This window comes from Bidens hawaiensis, unplaced genomic scaffold, assembly GCF_021521415.1.
Source record: "Bidens hawaiensis isolate Kalapana, Puna unplaced genomic scaffold, B.hawaiensis_p1.1 tig00002153_1, whole genome shotgun sequence".
Lineage (NCBI taxonomy): Eukaryota > Viridiplantae > Streptophyta > Magnoliopsida > Asterales > Asteraceae > Bidens > Bidens hawaiensis.
In genome coordinates, this window is record NW_027491115.1 from 2,658,778 (window position 1) to 2,685,738 (window position 26,961).

Genomic DNA, 26,961 nt, shown 5'->3' on the forward strand with positions numbered 1-26,961 from the left:
GAATCTATTTCATTCAACGTTTGATTCAAAGAACTGTGCTTAGCCCTCCCCCGCTCATGAAGGGCTCTGCTGCAATTGATGGCAGAGGGTCCGTAGTACTCGAAGCACTGGAGTGATCCAGTAGCCGGGAAGGGGCCTAGAAGTGCCTACTACTACACCACACTACATTTGGCTCTACACATTTACAGAGCTAACCCCTGTCCAGTGCCTGGCAGAGCTAAGGGGGCTTTAATCCTTACTCTTTATCCTCATCTTCGCCTAGGCTAACGGGGTCTTACTTATTCAGGGGGTGGGGGAACTTGTAGGAAGGGGGGACAAACCGCCGAATTGACATCTGAAATCACCAAAATGAACACAAATGAAATCTTTAATTTCGTATAGAAAGAAAACGATCCACTTCTATTATCGGAGCCCACTGAGCAGTATATGAAGAATGGCTTTTTGGTCCCCTTTGTCCAGTGGTTAGGACATCGTCTTTTCATGTCAAAGACACAGGTTCGATTCCCGTAAGGGACAGGTACTCATTCCTGGCCGCTTTCAATTAGTGTTCATTGCTGAGTGATCGCTCGCTATCTGGTTGGAAAAGGTGGTCCGGAAGCTTCCTCTCTTCCAGCAAGCAAGATGAGATCACCACTTCTCTCGGACTTCCTTTACTTCATAACCATAGCTTTAGATGTCCTCTCATAGATTCTCGAACCTCCTATAGACATAATATCCATATGCGTTCTTTCTCTCCTCCCCTCATCCATAGAGTCATCTTTCCCCCGTTTTCACTATCTCGCCCAGCATATCTGCTGGGAGCAAGAGCATATCCAAGTCCCTATTCAGTTGAATCAGATCTAGTAGCGCTCACTGCATGTGAAAGAAAGGAGCAAGATACGGCCAAAACGCTGGAAATTCTCGCGCAGGAACAAGCGTAGGCCTGTAGCGCGCCCTTCAACAGGAAGAAGTGCTTTTCTTGGTGAAGCGAGGAAGCACAGTTGTGCCTCTCCATAGCCCCTCTATACTCTAGAGGTATTAGTACCAAGCTGGTAGCTTGCTGTGTAATTCATAAAGAAAGGTGTGTGAACCTCAGCTTGCTGTGTAATTCATAAAGACAGGTTATAACTATCAATAAAGTAGGAATGGCAGAGAAGGAGATGCGATTTCTTGAGTTACAGACAAGGAACTCTATTCTGTTGACTCTACCAGATAGAATAGAACCCGTCTTTTTTCATTGTTTAGTCAAAGAAGAGTTTGATCCTGGCTTAGAAGGAATGCAAGCTATATGCTTAACACATGCAAGTCGAACGTTGTTTTCCGGGAGCTTTCCAGAAGGAAAAGAGGCTCCTAGCTAAAGGTAGCTTGTCTCGCCCAGGAGGTGAGAAGAGTTGAGAACAAAGAGGAGAACGGATGAGTAACGCGTGGGAATCTGCCGAACAGTTCGGGCCAAATCCTTAAGAAAGCTAAAAAGTGCTGTTTGATGAGCCCGCGTAGTATTAGGTAGTTGGTCAGGTAAAGGCTGACCAAGCCAATGATGCTTAGCTGCTCTTTTGATGATTAGCCACACTGGGACTGAGACACGGCCCGGACACCCACGGGGGGCAGCAGTGGAAACATCTGAGAGAGCGCTTCGCGAAAGAAGCGTGTGGTGCGGTGAAGGGTTCCCGTTGGTGTTTCCGTCTCTCCCGGTCTCCACCTACTTGTGGAAGAGTGGGGTGAGTTGATATTAAGGTGTCAAGGCGCTCGAAGAAGGCCACAAGTGGAAGCAATCGATGCTTTGGTCATTCAGTTGACTCCTTGCTGCCAGTCCGTGCCTGCTTTCATGCTGGCAAAAGCGGGGCTTTCGGTCGATTTTACCTACTATTGGATTTGAACCAATGACTCTCAATGTATGAGAGTGATACTCTAACCACTGAGTCAAGTAAGTCAAGCTGAGTTAAGTCATAGAAAATATACCCCTGAAAGTAGAAGAGAAAGTCGCGCAACTAAAGTTTCCCTTACTATAAAGGGGGGGGGGGAGCGCTAAGAAAGAGAAAGCGCTATCACTATACGAAATGAAGCAGCGGCTAGCACGCCAAGCTAGGATCAATCACTTGGAGAACGCGGAACCTTTCTTTCTCGGTCGTCTGTCTTAATAAGTTAAGTGGATTCTAATTCATGTGGTCGTTCTCTGTTGCATTGGTGTTTTCACTCCCCACTATCAACCCTAACAAATGTTTCCATTATATCTCAGGAGTAGTCAAAGGAAGTACGGCGGGTCCGAGTAGGAAAAAATGAACTAAGCATTAGGGCATAGAACAATGGACCAATTCATTCAACAAGATCCGTTCGGATCAGACTAGGATGAATGGGATTGGTTTGACCTCTTTCTCGAAATTAACCCGCCGCCGACAGATCCATGCCACGTTTCGTGAACCGCTATACCTGAGAATGAATTGTGATATAGCTCCGAATAAGTCACAGCTCTTCAACTTGAAATCCATAAAGGACTTTAAGTCGAGAATAGCGCTGTGGTAGCAATATAGATTGCCCCTGACTTTCTCTCTATAAAAAAAGCCCTTCTTAATTCTTAACATAATAAGGCTTCGGCCCTATGGAGTAAAAGGAAGTGCAGATCTGGAGTGTTTGGACGAGAAAGAAAGGCTTTGCAGCAAGCGGAGTTGTACCGAAATTGATTTTCCGGGCATACGAGAAAAGAATCCAGCCGAGCATATTTGTTTGCTAGTTTCTTGATCCCTGAAATCTTGTACTCAGAGTCACGGATAAAGTGGACTACCTAGCCCCGTTGCTACTTGGTGGATGACTTTTCTAGTGGCTTTTTCCTGTCCCTTTTGGGACCATTCACTTTTCCCAGCCAAGCATAGGTAGATGTCCTCTTTCCCATACACAACGACGGTTCCAGGCAAGATTAATAGTTTATAGTCGACACAATATCGGCAAAATCCCCCATTGAATCTCTTTAGTACCTATTCTCTTGTAGTCCAACCTTCCTCGAAAGAGTAGGCGGTTGAAAGACCCACGTCTGAATAAAGTTTAGGTTGAGAGATCCCAAAGGGGAACCTCGCTTAGTTTATTAGTCCCTGTATTATTCAGCTCATCTGTCCACTTATCTGTCCACTTATCCTATCCAAAGCAAAAGGAATTTTTCAATTCTTTGTTTCGAAGGTAATCCACCAGTCTTTAAACTTGAAAAGATTCAATCCACTTGCTGGCCTACTTCTATGTCCTGTAGCTTCTAAGGCATTAGCTTCAAAGGGGCGGTAGTATTCCTCACGGTCGACATGTATCGCTTCTCCGACTAAAAGAAAGTTTCCAAGCAGGAGAGGAGCGAAAAGCCTATCGCTTTCAAGTCGAAGGCAGGAGATGAGCGGAAAGTATACAAACGAGCACTCTCTTCCCACTAATGTCAAAACTCTCGAATCTATTTCCCCAAAGCCTCCTATCAAGTAAGGCGTGTAAGTCAACTTTCTATTGAATGGGGCGAGGAGGGAAACTCCCTAAGGGCGATCTCGGCTGAAAGCAAGGTTGATTAGGGGTAAGGCAACATGGCTTAGCACGAAGACTAAGAATGGAATCGATTGAAGAGACTTATTTGATCTTCTACCTTATTATAGTAATTCAGCGCTACCGAATCGCCTTCTAGACAAGGATAGTGAAATAGGATCATCTCCTTGGAATAAGGTTAAAGAAGATAGAGTGAGTGGAATATGTAGGCGGTGGTAAATTCCTCTTTTCGGTAGTAGAAGGGAAGCTAGTCCTCTTATTGTTTGTGTCAATACTCAACTTCGTCAGTCTGATTGAGCAACCTCCCAATTAGAGTGAGCCAAGACTTTGCTTGTTGTTTGTGTTTGTCCGCCACAACTGCTCAACCAACTGCTAAATCATGGGTTCGAATCCCATTTCCTCTGGTAACAACCCTTGGCAACCCGTTATTTAAGGAAGCACAACTAACCTAAGCGGCGGCAGAATCAATGACCCAAGGTTTGGGAGTCAAGGAACTGGAAAATAGACACATGGTGGACTGACCTCTTTAGGCAAGAGAGGCGGTAGGAAGAGAGCCATTAGAAAGAAATTCAAAACGTTCCTGATGGAAGTGTCCATGGGTAGCTAATGTGGCTGCACTTTGATTCCCTTCCTTGTAGATATGAGAGATGAACATGGAAGGAAGTAAGAAAGTTTTGAACATCTGATCATATAAGGGACTGCACCTCCACAGATGCTAACAAAAATTATTTTTTTCACTCTCCACTGCTACTTTGGAGTAGCCTAATCTTTAACAAAGCATCAAACCAAAAAGGGAAGCTCTAACTTCTGCAAATGTGTTGATATCTAGGCCATAAAAGGTAGAAAAGGCAACCAAATCAAAGCCCTTATAGTCCCTAATAATGCCACCACCTACTGCCATGCAATTCCTTGAAGAACCATCTGTGTTCAACTTCAAAATACCAAAAGGAAGAGGATCCCGTTTGATCCATTTTCCATTAGGAATATTAGGGGAGACCATAGGGATATGCATTACATGGAAACAAAGAGAATCATGAAAACCAGAAGAATGAGTGAGATAATCAAGCTGCAATAAATTCTTACACAAGTGCTTGACCTTATTGATAATAGACGAAGAAGACATAGCAACTGAATCATGAACATATGCATTTCTAGAAAGCCAAATCTCCCAGCAACCTAAGAAGATAAAACTACCCCCATTTTAGATTTCATATAACTGCCTTGCAAACAGGTCTTAGTGAAAAGCAGACATACTATCTTGAACAAAACTAGCATGCTGAACACCTTTCAAATAAGGCCAAACCTAAGAGGCAGTTTCACCTTGACAAAAAAAATGAAGTATAGAATCCAGTTGACTTCTAATGCAGAAATGAAATTGATAAGGCATTAGAAAGCCCATGTATCTGAGCCTGTTATCCATAGGAAGAGCATTCCTGAGGAATATCCAGAAGAAGAGAACCAACCGAGGAAGCCACTGGTTCCATAATAGAGACCACCAAGGACTTTTATGGCCATGAATTATGGGAAAATGCCAATAGGAAGCAGAGGAGAAAAGACCTGAAGGGGAATGATGCCAAACTAGTCTATCTGGGATGTCAGAATCTGGAGAGATATCTTACAAAATAGATTGAGCCTCTGTGGATAAGCTAGGCAGAACTAAGGAAGAAAAATTAGTAGATTGAATAACTTCTCTAAAAGGAGTATTAAGATCCACATTCTGCATAGAAAAAGCACCAGCACCCCAGTTAGCCATGCTCAAGCTAATGTTACCAGCACCTACCACCCAATGAGAGTTGCCCAGAAAGGTACTAACATGAGGGAAAACATTCCTCCAAACATGAGAGCTTAAATCAGAAAGAAGATAGGCCAGCAAACCGGAGACGTACGACCACGGTCCCGACCTTACCAGCACCGGGGGTGTACTAATCAATGAACCCCCGAAACCTACTTTCTTTTCTAACAAAATCAACAAAGCCTAACCGGTCACAACATGTTGTTGATATTGATTGAGTTGGAGGGACTTTCGATTACTGAATCCATCCATAAACCTAGACCACGACAACCTTTGTAACCAAAGTGTCACGACAACATCCAAAGGTCACCCTTGGATCCTTAGGGGGGTGTTAGTGCATACTTCTATTGCTTTCGTCTTTGTCAAATGAAGTGGAGCTTTAAAGGAGCTAAAAGGTTGAATATTTTAGATGGAGTAAAAATGAAGATATTATTATATGGACTGATAGAGAATTGGAATACGAGCACGCGGGCGAAAACGGCATGTAAAACGGAGCTATAACGAAGAAGTTATGCCCAAAACAGTTTTCTGTTTTTCTGGGGCATAACATATACGTTCAAGACATATCCGTTGAGAACATATCCGCTGGACATATACGCCGGATAAAAACATATGCGCCAGAAATGCTTTTATCAGCCTATAAATAGTGATTTTGACATAGGTTTTCATAACTTTTTGGTCCATTTTGTATATGTACTGATATCTATCATATCTTGTTGTAAACGTTGAGATATATGAGAAATAGAGAGAAGATAAAGAGAAACCTTGTTGTTTTCAATCACGTTTAGGGATTCCGCACCTTCACGTTGATTATAGATATCGATCTACGTCTTGCTCACGACACGAACACGTTCCTACAAGTGGTATCAGAGCTTTGGTGCTCGAAATCGGAAGAAAATAACAAGGTATACTCGTTTCACGTCAAGAATCGATCTATTTCTCAACTAGTTAAAAAGTTCATTCATCTACGAGTAATTACGAGTTCAAATCTGTGATTAGTTTGATATCCAGTTGAGTTTTAGAAGTTTCTGGTGTGTTTCTGGCTGTTGTCACGTAATTCCGGCGAATTTCTGGCCATAACCGATTTTCCGGCGTATTAACTGATTTTTCCGGCGAAGTTCCGGCGACAACAGAATTTTCTGGTGGTCTTTAACAACTTTTCCGGCGAGCTTTAAACCTGATTCATTCATTGAGTTTAATTCATTGGTAAAACGAACTGATTAAGTGCTGAAGCGAACCAAAGCTTGCTGAAATTTGCTGCTGTTTGGTGGTTAAACGAGCTGTTAACGTGCTGATACGTGCTGAAACGGGCCGAAAAGTGCTGATAGTTGCTGAAACTACTGTTATACGAGATGAAATGTGCTGAAACTGCTGAAATCGTGCTTAAACGAGCTGTTTAACGTGGTGAACTGCTGTTAAACGAGTTGGAACTTGCTGTTGCTGTTTCAACGCACTGAAATTGCTGAAACGAACCAGAAAGTTGCTGAAATTTGCTGTTTTGCTGAAAACGAGCTGAAACGAACCAAAATTTTCTGTTTTGCTGATAAACGAGCTGAAACGAACCAGAAAGTTGCTGAAATTTGCTGTTTTGCTAAAAAAACGAACCTAAACAAGCCAAAAAGTTGCTGAAATTTGTTGAATTAAGATTACAAAAATTTTCAAAATGGAATTTTCGAGTTTGTTTAACGTTGAATTTGCATCGAAAAGAAATGTTTTGAAGAAAGAATTTGATGATTTTGAGATGATGACTGAAGAATCGTCTGATCGTTCAATCAAAAGATATTGCAAGCTTGTGAGCAAAATGAAGCATATCGGGATTCTGAGACGAGAGTTCGAATATATTGAAAGGTTGTCCGATATACTTGATGAAACTTCACCTGAAGATTTGGGTATAAATATTTTGTCAATACGATCAGACCCCAACACATACAATAATTGCAATCACTCCCGATTCATCGAGAAACTAACGATGCATGAGGTAATTGAAGATTCTAAGAAGGTTGGGAAGGTTGATGATGTTATTGAAGTTCAAAATGACCAGTCTGAAAAGTTTGAAATGACTGACCAACTTGCTGAAAAGATTGTCAAATCTGAAGAACTATCACTGCTAGAATTTGAGGACACTCTAAAGTTCGATAATGATAATGATTCAGAATTTGATGAAGAGTGGAATCATGGTGTCAGTCTACTTGTGATCCTCTGAAATTGGAATTGAGGGAAATTAAGGTTGAGAATAAAGCTGTTGCTGGAGCTAAGGGAACTGAACCTATCCTCAAACAAGTCAAAACAGAAAGTTCAGACATCCCGACTGTGAAAGTCGAAGAGGTTAAGTTATTCGAGGTACACTCTGAACCTTCTTCTCATTATCATGTTAAAATCAAATCAGAGTCTAATCATGAGCCGTTAAACATTCTTCGTGTAAAATCATGTGAAAAATGTGAGGTACTTCATAAAGAATGTTTAGAAAAAGATGTGGAGAATAAATTGTTAAAAACTCACAATGACTATTTACTAAATGAGCTTAAACATATTAAGGAAGCTTACGCTAAGCTTCAAACATGTGAAAAGGCACTGGGGAAAAGATTGATCAAAATGAGAAAACAATTTTGATGTTAAAACAAATTGGTAATGAAAAGGTTGATTTGAAACTTAACAGTTTCAAAGCAGCGTCTTTCGTCCTGGACAATATTCTCCCCAAACCGACTGGTAAAGATGAAATATCTAGGGAAGTTGTCTATGGTTATAATAATCATGGTTTGGGTTATAAGCAAGTTCCAACCCCAATTTCCCCTGAGCCTCTAAAATCTGAAAATAAAAAAACTGGGCGTGATCGTGTTCAAGAACCTCCGGTTAGAAAGTTTGTTGACCGGAGAAGATGTTTTAACTGTAACGAAGTATGGCATGTGTCCTTTGCGTGTCCTAATCGTTATAAGCATGATCATGGTAACCAAAATAAATTTGTTAATAAGGTTGAATTTGTACATGGTACAACATCTGTTAGTGATAAAGAAATCAAGTATAGAAATCAATCCAATAAGGATTTCTTTGTTCAAAAAGTCAAACGTAAACAAACTAAGGAATCCCCTTGTTATAAGAAGAGTCCTATGTTCGCTTATATTCCAAACTTAGATGTTGTTACATCCAAAATCAACCAATATGCTCTTAAAACAGAAAAACAAAAATTTCAAAATTCAAAATCTAAAAATATGTGCTCAAGTGTCAAAATCAAATTTGAATTTAAACGTCAAACCTAAAGTCATTGAGGTTGTTGATTTGAAAGAGTGTGATGCAAAAGGGTTTGAAAAGTTGAAATTTTATGTGAAAAGATCCAAATCAAAGTTATATCATTGGATCATTAAGATAATGGACTCAAATGTCAAATCCAAACAAGATTTTGTTGATTCTAAGTGTTCAGACAACAAGCATTTTGTTGTAACAAATTTGTCTGAAACTCCTGAAACTGTTGAGAATTTTGAAAATGTAATGAGGTCCAAGACCAAGCAAGCTTGGATTTCTCTGTTTTCTAAAACTATGTGTTCTGGGGCTCCCATAAGTCATAATGTCTATCATTGGAGCATGGTTGTGCTAAACATTGCCAAATCAATGGAGGGCGGGGCATACACAAGAAATCTGGAAAGATGAAGCTCATTACGGTTTGCTTTACTTGTCAATTTTGGATAGTTTAACTGTTTATTCTTGTTAATGAGGCTTCCATTGTGATTAACTAAAAGTGATCTAAAAATATTTGTAGAACACATCAAACAGTCAAGTTTATTTTTTGATATAGTTTTTTATTTTAGAGGGAGAAATTTCATGAAAAACCAAAAAGATTGAAAAATTATAAAAAGCCAAAAACAGTAAAATTCAAAATGACAAAAACATTTAAAAATGTTGCTCATCAGAAAATGAGTTTTTGAAGCAAAAGGGGAAGATGATAGTACATTGATCATCTGGTCCCAAATCCAGTAAAAAGTAGGCATAAAAGGCTGAGTGATTAAATGTATTAGTGCTTTGGTAGGCCTTTAAAAACAAACAAGGAAAAGTAAGTGATATAAACTAAAACTGCCAAATTGATGGGGTATTAGTATCTAACAAAATCTTGATAATGATGGTAGAAATGTAATAGCTGGTCATACTCAAGCCTTTTAATCAGAATGATCGTTTAAAATTAGTAAAACATAGCTATCAGTAAGTGGTTAACGCTTCAACGATGTATGGTTTTATGGCCTTAAATCCTGTGTAGATGGGATGCTTTAAGGTTCCTGGATCCATCGGGTCTTTATGTGGTTTATCATCTGGGTATTCATTTCGATTAATATTTAAACAAGCTTTAAAAGGAAACCCACAAATTAAGCTGCTTTATAAGTCAATAAACTTGATCGCAAAAGTACTTATGTACTAAATTCGTTACTGACTTGATCAAAATCCGCTGTTAGAGACACGTTGTCCCCTTGCTCGCGTCTTATTACCATTAAGAAACGGACCACAAGGGACACAATGTTTGTAAGCCGACAGATGAAATCGTGCATACTCATCCATGGAACAGGACCTTAGGGTATTGCTTGATAACGGGGGTATATCTTATATTGGGGATTATTTGCTGATCTACTTGAAAAGTATTTTTATCTTCTAGTTCTAAGGTTTAAGTCAAGTTGGGGTGATTATGTGAAAATCAAATTAAGCCTGAATCAAGATTATAGCTAATATTTTTCTGACATCTTGTGCCTAATTGAACCTATTAATTGTATCATTGAAATTTCTAAAAAAATTGTTTAGAAGGTTTAAGTGGACAACAATACCGTTGACCAACTTAACACCGGTCATAATGAACGCTGAAAATAAAACTGTGATGGAAGGGCAATTTGGTCAATATGATTCCCTGCTTAAACTCACAAAAATATGTAACGGTTTACATGTTTGTATATTGCTTTGAAGTTCATTTGTCTTTATTGCTTTTCATTAAAACCAAAGAGATTTTATTTTTCCATTTTATTTTCGACTGTTGATGGTGGAATACAAAATTATATAAAATCAATTGGAAAAATACTTTAATGTCATTGTTTTTCAAGCTCATTAATTTGGTCTTGATTAAACAACTTTTTGTTGATGTCTGTGGTGATAAATTGTCAAACGGTTGAAAAATCTATACAAGTTTTTAAGTATGCTTACATTAAGATTTTCAACTTACAATTATCATGAGTAACAGGTCCCATCAAGACATGAAGCTTGAGATGGAGTCTGTTAGATGATCAAGAATTGAGGGGGAGAATTATTGAAGATATGTGTTGAGAAGACAAGCGATACCTAGAGCTAAAATGTTAAAGCACCTAATTTGAATAGAAAGACTCGGCAATATCCGAGGGGGAGTCTGCTAGTGCATACGTTTATTGCTTTCGTCTTTGTCAAGTGAAGCAAAGCTTTAAAGGAGCTAAGAGGTTGAGCATTTTAGATGGAGTAAAAATGAAGATATTATTATATGGAGTGATAGAGAATTGGAATACGAGCACGTGAGCGAAAACGGCATGTAAAACGGAGCTATAACGAAGAAGTTATGCCCAAAACAGTTTTTTTGTTTTTCTGGGGCATAACATATACGCTGAAGACATATTCGTTGAGAACATATCCGCTGGACATATACGCCGGATGAAAACATATGCGCCAGAAATGCTTTTGTCAGCCTATAAATAGTGATTTTGACATATCTTTTCATAACCTTTTGGTCCAGAACGTATATGTACTGATATTTGTCGTATCTTTTTGTAAACGTTGAGATATATGAGAAATAGAGAGAAAATAAAGAGAAACCTTGTTGTTTTCGATCATGTTTAGGGATTCCGCACCTTCACGTTGATTATAGATATCGATCTACGTCTTGTTCATGACACAAACACGTTCCTACAGGGGGAAAGGAAGACGCTGTTATGTTAGTTGTAGCGCGCCTTCCCTCTTTATAACACTTCAGAAAGATTTTGCATTGCATTTCTTATGATGACCTGGTCGAGAGTGTAAGATACATCGGTGTAAAATATTGACCCCTAGTCCATGATGGCCTTTTTATGAAAGAACATGGAAGAGGAGGAAAAGAAATAGCTTATGGTGACCATCTATTTGAGTCGATCATTTCGTAGATCTAAATCAAGTTTTTTTTATGCACTGGAAAGGCCTTCAAATCTGAAGTTTTACGCTTAAAGGAAGAAATGTTCTTGGTGGATGCAGGACTTTGGACCGCCAGAATGATTATGCAGGATGAGCCTAACAGAGTTCCAATCAACCAAGCCACTAGGTTTGAGATTAAGGTAGGATTCTATAGCCTATACGCCTGCATCTGATGAGATAGAAGTAGGCTCCCGGTTAGTCTTCCTTCGGTTGGCTTGTCATCCAAGGATGCTAGCCAACTCAGAAGAACTACAGGCTCGGGTAGGTCAAGCGAACTGATTCATTTCATTCTTCACCTAGTCTTAGCACCCGCACAGTAGAGGAGAAACATTCCCTTTCCGACAAAACTAAGCGTCTTGCCGCTAGGATAAGGCAAATAGGAGGAACCCCAAAACAAGTCTAGGCTTAAGAACGGTGATGCTAGTTCAGTTGTTGAAGAAAATGTCCCGTTGGGGGCAAGATCTCTGGCTTCAGCTACGGCTATTCCATATATTCTATAGAAGTGAATATGAGAGAATAGCTCTTCTTTCACATAGTGGGAGGCTGACCTTCTCCCTTCCCAATTCTCCCAATGAGACCTCACTTAGTTGACGACCCAGAGGACTTGAATCAAGCCCCTTTAGCCTCTGGTTACGAGACTTTTTGGGCGTGTTCGGTTAGCATTTCCACTTATCACCTTGAGTGAAGCCTTTCTTCCTCTGCAAAAAGCAAAGTTTCTTAACAGTCAGGAATCAGTATGGATGTAGGTAGAGGGCCATCTTTGTTCCCTGAATCCGCTAGTCAGTTGTCATTCAGTGAAGAGTACTAAAGCATACTAGCAGTGAAGTGAACCTCTTAATTAAAGTGTAGTTCAAAGATCTCGTGCTAGGGGCACTGAAAGCCATTAAAAAGATCTATTGACTTTCTTGGATGAAGATCCAGTTCTTAGCTTAGTAAGATAATCGACTAGTCGCATGGCATGCTGGCAACATGATCATTGCTTAATATTCTTTTGGCACTAACTCAGGAAGGGAAGACATCCCACACCTCATATACCTTTATCCATGGTGGAGAGCGAGACTGACCATTCATTCGACTATTCTAGAGCCTATTCTAACTCCACTATAAAAGAAGGTCCTACTACTTGTGTGAAATCAGTCGCTTGAGAGCTTCAGGCTAGGTTATGGACGAGAGGCTAGATACGATTTACGAGCGAATCAAGGAGAGAGCAACGACAGTGACTTTATCCTAGCTAAGAAAGGTAATCGATTCCCAACGGGAGAGGATGGAAAAGTTCGACCGATAGGGAGAGAAGGCGTTGGTGAGGCAACCGGAAGCAGTTTAGTTTACTGTTAGAAAGCAAGAGTAGCTGTCTTTAGGGTGCTAGTTCCCTTTCTAACAAGCTGACCGGAATAGCGGCCCTCGCTTCTAGTCCCACTCGTAGCCCGATGGGACTTCTTTGTCTCTTTGTAAGACCCCGAGTCCCGGGAGTCCTACAGTTGGTAACCATACAAGAAACTTATAAAAATTTAAATCCAAGAAAAATTTCGTTTTATTTAAAACCGATTCAGAGTAAATAACAGCGGAATAATAAGTGCCTAGATTCCCAAAACTTAACAAAATTTATTTAAACTCAAGGCAACCCATTTAATTTTAAAAACTAATTCAGAGTATAAAATTAGTGGAAGTTCACAAGCACTAAAACAAGTTCCCAAACACCTGGAAATATGCCCAAAACCAAATTTAAATGTGTTAAATAATAACTTAAAAATAAAAAGTCTTCATTATTAATTTTCCCGACTAGCTATGCCTTCAACAGACCGAGTAGTCTCGAGCACGTCCAAGCGGTAAGCATCCTCCTCTTAACCTGAAACTCACACTAACATGCACACAAAGTCAGCTTGAGCTGAGTGAGTTCAAGTTTTAATAAACAACATTATATAAATCATTCCAAGGGTTTAAAATATAATACGGGATATGAGCAGTTAGGCCATAATAAACGATAAGTGGTCATACTTATATATCTATATAATTATATCCCTAGGCATAACATCCAAGTAATAACATCAGGGTCGAGCACACGTACAACCCAAATACGTAACATTCCATCCGAGTAATAACATCAAGGTCGAGCACACGTACAACCCAAACACGTAACATTCCATCCGAGTAATAACATCAGGGTCGAGCACACGTACAACCCAAACACGTAACATTCCATCCACCTTATGCAAACACAAAGTAGGCATACGTAAACATCCTTAGTCGATAACGACTAATTAACATCGCCAATCATTGGCCATATAGTAACACGTGTATAAACATACGTAAATATATTATTCCAAGATATATACCATACTACAAGTAAGCCTATGGACCATAAGGTATCACATGTGTATACATACTTAAATATCATCACAAAATATACCATAGTACAAGTGAGTCTATGCAAAAGCATTTAAGCAGTTTATTAAGTAAAAACGGTTCGGTGTGTATGTTAGCCCAAAACTTGAAAAGAGTGAAAAGGAGCATCATGAACTCACCTGACAAGAGGCACACGATCACCATGAGCTAGAGAACTCTTAAGTATTTCCACAACTCACACGCCTGTCGGATTATACACATTAATTACTAACGATACCGAAGGGACTCGTTTACCCTAAGAGGTGTTCTAACATGGGTTGAGTTACCTAAGGCCTCGACCTCACCAAGTTCAATTATAACAGCCCCCGGGGCCTTAAATTTACCAATACGACCCTTAGATACCCCCGGGAATAAAGAATTCCCAATTTGCCCTCGGAAGTGCTAGGAGAGACGAATATGCGCGTTTACGAGTTGTTTAGGCACTTAACATCCAACTCAGCCCCGTGTGGACAAATTTTAATAAATTCACAGCCTACTAGCCCACACAACACTACACGAGTTGGATGGGTCGGTAACTCGCAAGCACAACGCACCAACTACAAGATAAACGCGAATTCGCGTCGTACCGACCCGTTTGAGTAACCGACAACCAATTCTGCCCCAATACTTAAAAAAATAATTTTCCAACAGCCCGTATATCAAACCGAAGTTACCCGAACTGAATTGGTTGTTAATTCATTCAAACCTCGCGTTAAACGCAACAGTTCGACAATTTAATCAACCAAATACTAACTTTCAATCTATTAACAATTGACCAATCAAACGAATGCTATAGCTCGCAATACTAACGTATGAAATACAAGACATACCTAGGAAGGTTTTGGAGTAAGAACCTTATTCAAAACAGCCTCGAAAATGTTCAAAAGGACAGCCACCCTGTAAAGCCTAAAACAACGTATCGATCAATAACGAGTCTAACATGAAGATTTTAGCATGCATAGATCTATTTTATTACATAGGAAAATAAAAGAAATAAATTAGGAAATTTTTACCAGAGTTGCATAAATGTCTTAGGTTTATAAAAATATTTTTATTATATTTTTCTAGTGCATACAAATATCATAAAATTCCTCAAACATAGAAAGGTACGTGCAGCTATTTCAGTTCGCAGAAAAAGTATTTTATTTGTTTAAAAATCATTACCAAACCAAATTAAGCGATTACAATTGGGTTGTAATCTTAACTTAAAATGTGAACTTTCAGAAGTGGAATCAACCAATTTGAGCTTGTCAAAAAAGAGTTATGATGTCGGGAAGACAGACCAGAATCCGTCACCCCGCATCAACCTTGACACACTTTTTTATAAAATCATAAAAACCATTCAAATCTTGTCCAAAAATTACAAATTATACCTTTATGAAAACTAGCCTCAAATTAAAACATCATGGAAACAAGAATCAATAAAAACTCAAACCCTAACATGTTTATGACCTCTCTAGGGTTCTAAATCATCAATTAACATCATAATAATCAATATTATAAAGGTTTGGACATTTAGGTTTTATCAAGAACTCATCAAAACATAAAGTTGATACCTAAAACTTACCAATTAACATTACGAATGATGAAAATCACTTAAAAACGTCATCAATTGCAAGAAACAAGATTGAATTGAAGGTGAATTAGGGTAGGGGTTTTTGAAAACGTGAGAGAGGAAAAGAAAGGCTGTAGGTCGATGGTTGTGGGGATTAGGGTTGGGTAATTTTGTTATAATCTGATTATAATTCATACTTACAATAATAGTACTTGTTGAAACAACTTTTGACATAAAGGAATGTTTTTAATTTCAAATCGGATTATTGCAAGCCATTATGATGAAAATATTAACCCAATTTTATAAAACTAAAGTCTTGTTGTTCTTTCATAAATGTTACATTGTGAAAGGCGAAAATATACAAATTAAGCGCAATCGAACGCAATTTCATGAAACAACTTACGAACTAAACACATAATCACTTAGCATGTAATTTCACGTAGATGACATAATAAACATATGCTCAAGATATAATTTTCACATTTTGACCAACGTTCGGGTCAGACTCGTGTGATTCGGTAATCCCCTGAATTACCGGTACTTGAATGTTTGTGAAATAACTGACACACTTAATTAACCATAATTAAGTGAAATGCATGGATGAGTTATTGAGTTAATAGGGTTTGTATTAACGGTGTTAACTTGAAATTGTCGGGTGTCACATGATGTCCTGAGCAAAAGGATGGATAAATGGACTTTTGAAACGTATTGCAAGGCTCCTAAATTAAAAATATGAAACCCTGGCTTTTAAACAAACATTTATAAAACGATCGAGCCGATTAACGAAATTTGCAGGCGTTACACTCTTGCTTGAATATGCCAACCAACTTTTCTGACTCTGGTTAGTATCTATACTTTCACCCGCTTGAATACCTTATCTTGCTGTAAGGGAATTAAGGTACTTTACTTGTCTCGTTAGAGAAAGGCAGCGAAGTAGAAACCGAAGCTTGAGCCTTAGCTACCTTGTCAAAGGAAAGCAAAGGCTGAGCCAAGCTACTTGTTCACTCTGGGTTCCATCCGACCTCGAACCACCAACTCCGTTCACTACCTTCTCTCTAGAACTCCAGTTTGGCTTGGTTACTGCAACTCAAAAGCCCATAGCTTCTCTTACCTTCTAGAACTGTAAGGGAATTTCGGTAGTGAGGAACTATCCCTCATGTTCCCTGCCTAATCTGAAAGACTAGCTCAGGTCAGAACTCATTGCTCAAACTCAACAGCCTAGCTTCGCTACAGAACTATGATCTGCGACCACCGTCTATCAACCGAAGCCATCGTAACATAACATATGTATCAATGATTCGAAAAAAGGACATGAAATTGGATCCATCCCTGGAGGCATAGGCATATACGAAGAAAGCAAAAAATTAGGGGTAGATGAAAGAAGGGATTGAATGAGGGATGAATCTTCTGGACTGCTTGAGAGCCGGAAGATTGGGATATCCCGACTTCCAACTCTTATACCCACTTTTAAAGGTAAGATATCGACCTTTGATGGGGGGGGGGGGGGCTCTCACAGGTGTACTCGCCAGTGTCTTCCTTCCACACAAGTTCTACCTATGCTTCCCAGTTATAAGATCTCATATGGAAGAAGAGCCTCTAGGATCATTCCTCATCCTCAGCAGCTTGAGCAGGCTCCTCAATGGCTTGAATAGCCCCTAAAGTAATATCATAACGTGTACTCAAGAACACAAGAAAAGAGCTTTTCAATGGCCTTCTAGTTTTTGATCAAAAAAAGTAGTGTTTTCCCGCCATAAACTAGAGAGTTAGGTTAAAGGTAAGTCTGCTAAGAGGACTAGGAGCTTAGCTTGCTGACGAGGGGTGAGTGTTCAGTATTCTCTTTAGCCATTAACAAGGGCTAAGCCGCTAGGAATGGCTTGCTGGCCTGTTAGGAGAGTGGAACGAAGTGATTCTCGTTAGAGAAGCACGAGTGGAACGGCTTTAGTGTCAGTAGGTGCCTAAATGAAGCAATTAACTGTCGGGGGCTTTGCTGGCTAGCTCGTGCAATCAATAAAAAAGATTCGCGTTAGTAAGCTAGCTTTGTAAGCTAAGCAAGACTGGTTCTTCGGGCACTACGGTAGGACGTGGATCGACCATGACGAGAATGGACTTCTCTATAATGTAATAGAGGAGTCACAGTCCAGTTCTACAGGCTTTCTCCCTTATCAACCAGAGAAAGGAGATATTAATTCCATTCAGGCGGGTAAGGGCTTGGCTTGACCCTGTGTTCTCGGGTTGGAGGCGAAAACTGGCAAAGTTCATCAATCAGTGGTGGGGTGTTTGTAGAAAAGAGGGCACACCCAACGACTGGCAGATTTTGCTGGAGTCTCGCTTGGTTGCTGGGAAGATCCATAGATCTGGATAGAGTCCCCAGAATAGCACTACTTAGTGACTAGGAGCGGAGATTCCTTTGCGCGCTCTTTTTGTTTGATTGGCCTATCTTCCTTCTTTTTATAAGAAAGCTCCCTCCGGCTGTCTAGGGGATGGGCGACTCTTGGTTCCTGAGGGGGATTAGGCGGCAGTTGAAAGAGCTGCTCGAAAGCTTGACGAAGAAGCGTAACTAAAAAGGCCTATATATAATATTCTTTTTCGTACGAGGGCTTTTTACTAGTCAAGTGGTAAGGTAGGGCGCTATTCGATGAAGAAAACATCTTTTAGGAAAGTGGTTCAGGTAGCTCAGCTGGTCAGAGCAAAGGACTGAAAATCCTTATGTCAGTGATTCGAATCCACTTCTAAGCGGGCCAAGGGTCCAAAGGCCGGATTTTCAAATTCAAGTGCAAGAGTAAGCCAAAAATGTGACCGCTCCTGCACTATACGGCTTTTTGCGTCGCCCTATCTTGCTGGAGGAGTTTTCAAAATATATTTAAAATGAAATTCAAGAAAATATGACAAAAAAGAAAAAGAAAGAAAATCAAAAAGGTTTCTTAAGTTCTCGCGTCCCTGTGCACAAAAGGAACCGTGTGTTCGGTTTGAGTGTTCATCGATCGGGTGGATCTATATGATCCGGGGTGGTGAGACGAGGTGTATCGCAGTCTGGCCAGCGCATCTGTTTTGGGTACAGAGGGCCATAGGTTCAAATCCTGTCACCTTATTGTGAGGCATTCCGTCAGCAAATACTCAAATATGAACATCCATCTACCGTTCCCACTTCCTCTTACTCGTGACTCGTATATGTAGCAAGCACACAAGACCTTTACTCAGCAACTTTGCTTAAAAACCTTTTTCCAGTTTTTATGCCCAGCTCCCTTAGTTTTCTGATCAAATGATCAGTTATCCTTCCTACAATCCGGCGAAATTCGGGTATATAAGTGTATCCTTATGGGTATGCAAGCACTAGAACAGGGAAGTACGACGTACTATGATACTTTATGTTTTGTTGAGCCTTGATTTGGTCTCTGGTTTGATGGTTGTACGTGTTAAAAATCCGGTACACTCCGTTTTGTTTTCTATCCCAGTCTTTCACAACACTTCAGGTTTACTTCTTTTATTAGGTCTCGACTTTTTCGCTATGATCTTCCCAGTAGTTCGTATAGGAGGTATAGCCGTTTCATTCCTATTCGTTGTTATGATGTCCCAAATTCAAATAGCAGAGATTCACGAAGAAGTATTGCGCTATTTACCAGTGAGTGGTATTATTGGACTGATCTTTTGGTGGGAAATGTTCTTCATTTTAGATAATGAAAGCATTCCTTAACTACCAACCCAAAGAAATACGACCTCTCTAAGATATATGGTTTATGCCGAAAAGGTACGAAGTTGGACTAATTTGGAAACATTGGGCAATTTACTTTATACCTACTATTCCGTCTGGTTTTTGGTTCCTAGTCTGATTTTATTAGTATCCATGATTAGGGCTATAGTACTGACTATGCATAGGACTACTAAGGTGAAAAGACAGGATGTATTCCGACGAAATTCTATTGATTCTAGGAGGACTATAATGAGGGGGATGACAGATTTACTAAAGGAATGTAGCCTGATATTGGTTCGAATCCACTTTGTGAGATGGCCATCTTGGTCATGTAGATGTCTTGACACCCTTCTTTTCTTTTCTTTGTTGATTCCTCTCAATGAAATTTTCCATGTTGCACTAAGTTACTTAGGGATGTATGCATGCAGTCCGGGAACACTTTGGGGTAAACACCTATCTAAACAATTCCAACAAGAAAAGGTAAAAAGATGAAAACTTCTCAACCATTTAGATCGGATAATTTATGGGGGAACTCCGGTTTTAAATTCCCAAAACAACATGATTATATAGCCAACGGGAATGCGCCGCACCTAAAATCTTCCCAACTGCCGCTAATGTGGCTACTAAGCTATTTCTTTGGAAAGCTCCTACTAAGATGAGAAATTCCCTGATAAAGCTGCTAGTACCAGGTAAACTCATATTGGCCAAAATGAAAAAGAAGAAAATGGTAGAAAAATTCGGCATGGCGCTCACTAAACCTCCGTAATATCTAACAAGTCGAGTCTTATGTCGGTCATATAGAACACCAACACAAAGAAAAAGGGCTGAAGAAACTAGTTCATGGCTTAACATCAGTAGAATGCTACCTCCAATTACCTATATGTTCAGACTAAACATACCAATAGTCACCAGATACATATGAGCTACTGAGGAGTAAGCAATGATCTTCTTAAGATCAATCTGTCTTAAAGTGCTTAAGGAAGCATATATTATTCCAATTGCGCTTAAAGTATAAATGAAAGGAGTGAAACAAAGTGTCGCTTCATGTAACGCCCGTAAATTTTGTTAATCGGCTCGATCGTTTATAAATGTTGGTCAAAAAGCCGGGGTTTCATCTTTCTAATTTAGAGCCTTGTATACGTTTTAAAAGTCCGTTTGTCCATCCTTTTTTCCCAAAACATCCCCTCTTACTGCTTAAAGTATTATACTAGTATGTAGCACCCGACATTTTCGTTTATCGGCATGCACGTTGTAGAGTTTGTATATTTATCGGGTTCGAACCGGCTTACTTCGGGGACCTCCTTGTCATACCCATAAGTGGGATTACCTAAGTTTTATTCAAGTGTTGCAATTTTCAACTTGGAAGGGCCAGAACGTAACATTTTATATTATAATCAAAACCTAAAACCCTAGCTCCCATGTCCTGCGATCGGCAGCAGCAGCACCCCCCTTTCCACCTCGTTTTGCGTGCAATCAGCCACTGTCCGGCCGTCCGAACTTCAATTCCAGGTCGGTATTATACGTATACAACTCTTTTTCACCTTAATTCATCCTTATGGCGCGCTTATTGGTCGTTAAGATTGAGTTTTGATGATAACAGCTTGCTGACAGATTCGTATATGTTTATTGTAGGGTCTGTAACTCGATGTTAATCCACTGTTTTTGATCGATTCTTGATTCCATGATGTTCTACTTTGAGTCTAGTTTCCAGAAAGGTATAATACGTAATTTTTGGACGAGATTTGAATAGTTTTTTTGAATTTATAAAATCGAGTGTCAAAGCTGATGCGGGATGACGGATTCTGGTCTGTCTTCCCGACGTCATAACCTTTTTTTGACAAGTCCAAATTGGTTGGTTCGACTTCTGAAAGTTAGTGATTTGAGTTATGAACCAAACCCAATTGGAATCGTTTAATTTGGTTCGGTAATGAATTTTATAAAAATAAAACCATTTTGTTGCGCGCTGAAATAGCTGCACATACCTTTCTGTGTTGGAAGAATTTTTATGATTTTTTTGTCCAATAGAAAAATATAATAAAAATATTTTTATAAACCTAAGACATTTATTAAAGTCTGGTAAAAATTTAATAATTTAATTCAAAGGTTATCCTATGTAATTAAATGCATCTTCGCATGCTAAAATCTGCACGTTTTACTCGTTATTAATCAACAAGTTCGTTTTAGGCTTAACCGGTGGTTTTGGTTAGTTGAAAGGTTTTAGGGGCCTTGGGCCCATTTGTTGGGTCTTGGGCCGGAGTGGTGGGCCTGAACGGCCCATTAGGCTAGAGTGTTGTTACAGTCTAGTTTAGTAACGCGTTGTGTATAATTTACAGGCCCTTGCTTGTGATTTTGCCCTTAGGAACTTCCTAGCTCGTTGCAAGTATTCGATCGATCTCAATTGAGTTCATGATGCCCTTTTTACTCATTATACTTTTGGGCTAGCATGCGCACCTAAATGTTTTCTTACTTGATGAAATGTTTTTAAAATGATTTTATATAGGCTTGCTAGTATATGGAAAGCCTTGGGATGTTAAATATATATATGTGTATATACATTATTTCTTGGCCTTTATTTGGCGATGTTGTAGTCATTTCGACTACTGATGTTGTGTATGCCTACTTCGTGTTTGCATGCACTGATGTTACGTGTTTGGGTTGTATGTTTGCTCGACCCTGATGTTATACGTGGATGATTATATATATATACTGTTATGTATATAGGGATGTTATTGAATGGATGTTTACATATACATTTTGTATATGTATGTATGAGGATGTTTATGTTCGGTAAGGATGATTAGATGGATGTACCCTTTTACTTTTAGAAAACCTTTGGTATGACTATCATGATTTTACTACTGATATCTTTTACGTAAAACTTGAACTCACTCAGCTCAAGCTGACTTTGTGTGCATGTTAGTGTAGTTTCAGGATTGGAAGAGGATGCCTTATCGCTTGGACGTGCACGGAGCTACTTGGATGGTGAATGGCATACTGGAAGGAAGAATTGTTTATGAATATTTTTTTTCAAGGAAACTTATAAAAGTTATACTTATTTTGGTTCTTGGGCAAAATTCCCGGGTTTCGGGAACGTATTTCGTTTTTCATGTTTTCATCAAAATTTATACTCTGATACGTTTGTTTTAATGGAAGAAAAGGTTTTTTTAAGTTTATTAAATTTTACGAGTGTTTGAATGATTACCAACTGTGGGGTTCCCGGGGTTCGGGGCCTTACACTTCAGGAAACATGGGTATTGAAAATTTTAAAAACTCGTAGGTTCACAATTTTAAAAAATTCCCGCCAAGATGACGGATCCTGCCGTAGGTGCCTCTACATGAGCTTCGGGTAACCAAATATGAACTGGTACCACAGGCACTTTGACGGCGAAAGAGGCAATTAAAAGATATCCTGTTCCGTGCGCTATCTCAACTCCCAATTCTAGTAGTACATACTCGAATCTGATCTATAAGAATAGCGAAAATAGAGCTCTTTGAAATTGAAAGCGGTATTCCCCCTTACATCCAAAATAAACAGAATCATAGAATTCTCTCCAGCTGCTGAACTAACGACTCTATTATAAAGTAGAATTAGCAACTTTTTTCAAGTGAATAAGATTGGTCGAGTGGTCTCAGTTGGAGATGGGATTTCACGTGTTTATGGGTTGAACGAGATTCAAGCTGGGGAAATGGTTGAATTTGCCAGCGGTGTGAAAGGAATAGCCTTGAATCTTGAGCATGAGAATGTAGGGATTGTTGTCTTTGGTAGTGATACTGCTATTAAAAAAGGAGATCTTGTTAAGCGCACTGGCTCTATTGTGGATTTCCTTGCGGGAAAGGCTATGTGTGGTCGACGCTTTGGGAGTACCTATTGATGGAAGAGGGGCTCTAAGCGATCACGAGCGAAGACGTGTCGAAGTGAAAGCCCCTGGGATTATTGAACGTAAATATGTACACGAGCCTATGTAAACTGGGTTAAAAGCGGTAGATAGCCTGGTTCCAATAGGCCGTGGTCAACGAGAACTTATAATCGGGGACCGACAAACTGGAAAAACAGCTATTACTATCGATACCATATTAAACCAAAAGCAAATGAACTTAATGAGCACCTCTGAGAGTGAGACATTATATTGTGCCTATGTAGCAATTAGACAACAACGCTCAACTGTGGCACAATAACTTCAAATTCTTTCAAAAGCGAATGCTATGGAATATTCCATTCTTGTAGCAGCCACCGCTTCGGATCCTGCTCCTCTGCAATTTCTGGCCTTGGACCGATCATCCAATGGACCATGGACTAAATGGCCACTGCCTGAAAGGACTATATCCATGGGACCCCCCCCCCCACAAGGTACATCTTGCACCTATGGGCCGCTATAACTATCCAGGAATACACTCGAAACTGGAATGATAAAAAAACCCACCCGGTGAACTGCCGAGCTACAAGTCCTACGAGACAGGAGCGGGATTCTCTAAAAAGCCAAGGTCGTGGGTGGCCAAGAGGGCCTACTTGGAGACTTGGGAACTCAGCTAGAAATGCGAAGGTTGCTTAAAGCCGGCCGCCGATAGGCGAAAGAGAATAAACTAGTTCTAATCTAAGTAGGCTCATAACATAATAGGGAATACCCTAACCATGGGAACCGGGGCCTGGCTATCCTTCGTTTGCGGTCGACGTTCCGGTAAAGTGTGTCCGTCAATAGCTGAATGTTTTGATCTAGTTTGATTCATGGTCTCATCTTATAATACCTAAGAAACTAATGAAACTATAGTAGTAAAATGAAACTGTCTTAATTCCCCGGCAATCGCACCAAAAAATCGACTTCATTTTTGATTTCCTTCTTGATCAATGACAACTGAAACATTGTAATCATATCCTAAAAGGCCCTATTCTATAAAGCACAGGTATTTACTAGGACTGCTATGTGGGGTAAGCAAGCGAAGTTCTTTCTTTCATGGTGCCTATCTCGATTCTTAAACAACCTCTACCGTCCGGTCGAGTCAGCTTCGCTCCTTTATTCGTACATCTCTTTCTCGAATGAAAATTTACTAGTCAAGGTAAGACGAAGAATAACATTAGTGGGTACAAGGAGAAGCAGTAGGAGAAGGAGTGTATTCAATATTGAATGAATTTTATGTAGACTGAAAGCTTAGTAAACTAGCCCAATAGGCTATTCATGTAACTAGTTAAAAAAGAGAAGAGCTGGCACGAATCGTCTTTGCAGCGTAAACGAATGCCTTTGCTTTGGCTTTGAAAGTCTTTCTGTTCCTGATTCAACTCCTTCATTCCATTGATTGATGCAAGTCTTTTTCCTTATGTAAGAGATATTCCATCAAGTTTATAGAACTGAAAGCTGCCTAAACTGGATCAATATTCAGCCAATCCCTTGCGGCTTTATCTCACTTCTACTTCTTGTGGGGCATTGCGATAGGAAGGAATACCCAGTATACTACTTGAGCCGAGTGATCACAGGTTCGGGGACAGGGTACTCAGTTGTGGAAGGGCACTGCCTCACATTAGTCTTTGTTACTCAGAAGTTGCATCACTACTTCATGTCCTTCACAATTCATATTATGACAAGATGTGACCCAATCAAACACTTAATGTCTCGAGCTATACTATACTCATAGGTAGAGCTGCTTGGTGGTTCCTCACTCTAGCAGGTTATGACATGAAATGTGTAACTCCCAACGCAATGAAAAGTAAAGCCTTAGTTGATTTGCTTACCCATTTCCCGAGTGGATAATATGAATATGTACCTCCATCAGAGCAGAATTCTCAGCTGCAGTATTGGAGAAAGCCAACATATTTCACAAAACTTGCCTCCAATGTAAATTCTTCCCATGTCCAGCAGAATGTGCCTTAGAGCATTCTATTAGAAGACTAGAGTAAGCCTTATATTTATTGTATTTTTTTTCTAGATCACAAAATCCTCCCCTTTGCATCACTACTTCATGTCCTTCATAGTTCATATTGTGACAAGATGTGACCCAATCAAACACTTAATGTCTCGAGCTATACTATACTCATAAGTAGAGCTGCTTGGTGGTTCCTCACTCTAGCAGGTTATGACATGAAATGTGTAACTCCCAACGCAATGAAAAGTAAAGCCTTAGTTGATTTGCTTGCCCATTTCCCGAGTGGATAATATGAATATATACCTCCATCAGAGTAGAATTATCAGCTGCAGTATTGGAGGAAGACAACAAATTTCACAAAACTTGCCTCCAATGTAAATTCTACCCATGTCCAGCAGAATGTGCCTTAGAGCATTCTATTAGAAGACTGGAGTAAACCCTATATTTATTGTATTTTTTTCTGGATCACAAAATCCTCCCCTTTGAAACAAAAGATGTAGTTGGAATAAAGAAAAGGAGGACATTTCGCTTCTTTGCTAAGCAAGGATAACTTTACAAGAAGGGCTATAATGGCCATCCTCTCCATCCCTCGATAGGATGTATAGCAGGTTCTTGAGGAAGCCCACGTCCCAGACCTATTGGCGGCAGAAAGATATATGATCACCCAATGACCCTGCTGGGATACTCTATGGAGATAGATTCAGCAACATTTGTTAAGAGATGCAAGGCTTGTCAACTACAAGGCAACCTCATACATGCTCCAGCCGTGGAAATTCCTACCCATTTGAAACTTGTGTCCTCGATTTCATCGGAAAAATAGACACTCCCTCGAGGGGAAAATGTTTCCTTTTAGTAGCAACAGAGTTGTTCACCAACTGGGCAGAAGCAATTTCACTACGCCGAGACAACTCTCCTTCAAGTTGAGCCAATGCACTTGTAGCTTTCTCGAGCACTGCTAAAGTCTGGGCGTACTCCTCGAGATGATGGGTATCAAATCTTACTTTAGCCACTGCACCCAGCATGGCATGAACCCATCTCAGATCAAACCGAAAGCACCCCCCCCCCCCCCATATCTCGAACATCCTTCTTAATGTCTTCAAAGACATCAGCCGGTACCTCCCCCATTACATAAGCAAAAAGATTGAAGATTATTGGGAAAGGCATGTCTACCGCGTATCCTCGAAGTTCTTTTCTCCGGGGTTGGAAAAAGTTTAAGGGGAAGTTGTCCAGACGGATTCCATAAGGATGGACGTGGTGCGTTGAACACTAAGGACTCTCCACTCGACTTAATCAGGATTTTTACTCAAACCCAACTAAGCCCTGAGGACGCCTTCTGCTCGGAGGGCACAATCCAGCATTTCTTACAAAGTCTTACAACGGATGTGAGCTTAACAACCGTTGTGCCATCCTCAATCCCTTACCTTTGCCCTATACAGAAAGATATTAGTTCATTGATCAACTACCACTTGATTCCCTAGGTAAAGGAATTTCTCCAACGTGCCAAAGAGTCCCCTCCTAATAAGTAGGGCTTTGCTGGTCTTGCAAGCATTCGTCTACGTTTGCTCACAAAACTGCTATGCTTAAGATAGCCAATCTCGTTTTGTTTCGGCAGAGTGTCATGAACATAAGAAAGCGTGGAGTGCAATCCCACAATATCCACTAATTGAAGTCACGGATCAGAGACAACTCCCCATTAAAAAGAGCGATTGAGAATCTCGATAACCTAAACAAAAATGCAGAAGTGAGCGTACCCCAAGGCTCTCCTCTCTCCCTCTTTTTTAGCCAACATCATCAACCCCATTTTTCACCTTGAATGGGTCAACCCAAAAATATGATGAATAGAAAGAAAGGAGATCAGAAAAATAGGCGGACAACTTATAGTATTGGTTGGATGTTTTCGTGAGTAGTAAGCAACATATCCCCCCTTATTTGAGGAAAGCTAGTGGCCGCGTGTGAATTCTTTCAAGGCGAGGGGCGGCCTGATTCGACTTTGTTGTTTACTCAGATCCGGTCGAGGTGGTTTTCACCAGCGCGTAGGTGGTCTAAGTT

At 40.0% G+C, this 26,961-nt stretch overlaps 2 pseudogenes across 1 annotated transcript in view; one reads left to right on the forward strand and one right to left on the reverse strand.

Annotated features, from left to right (window-relative positions):
- Positions 1-1,125: 1,125 nt before the first annotated feature.
- The window catches only part of LOC143608494 (small ribosomal subunit protein uS3c pseudogene), an 81,009-nt pseudogene continuing 55,173 nt past the window's right edge, over positions 1,126-26,961 (reverse strand). Inside the window, exon 2 of the transcript XR_013149272.1 lies at positions 1,126-1,207. The product of XR_013149272.1 is annotated as a small ribosomal subunit protein uS3c pseudogene (transcript). The remainder of the gene's footprint in view (positions 1,208-26,961) is intronic.
- LOC143608628 (18S ribosomal RNA) lies at positions 1,272-1,593 on the forward strand (annotated as a pseudogene).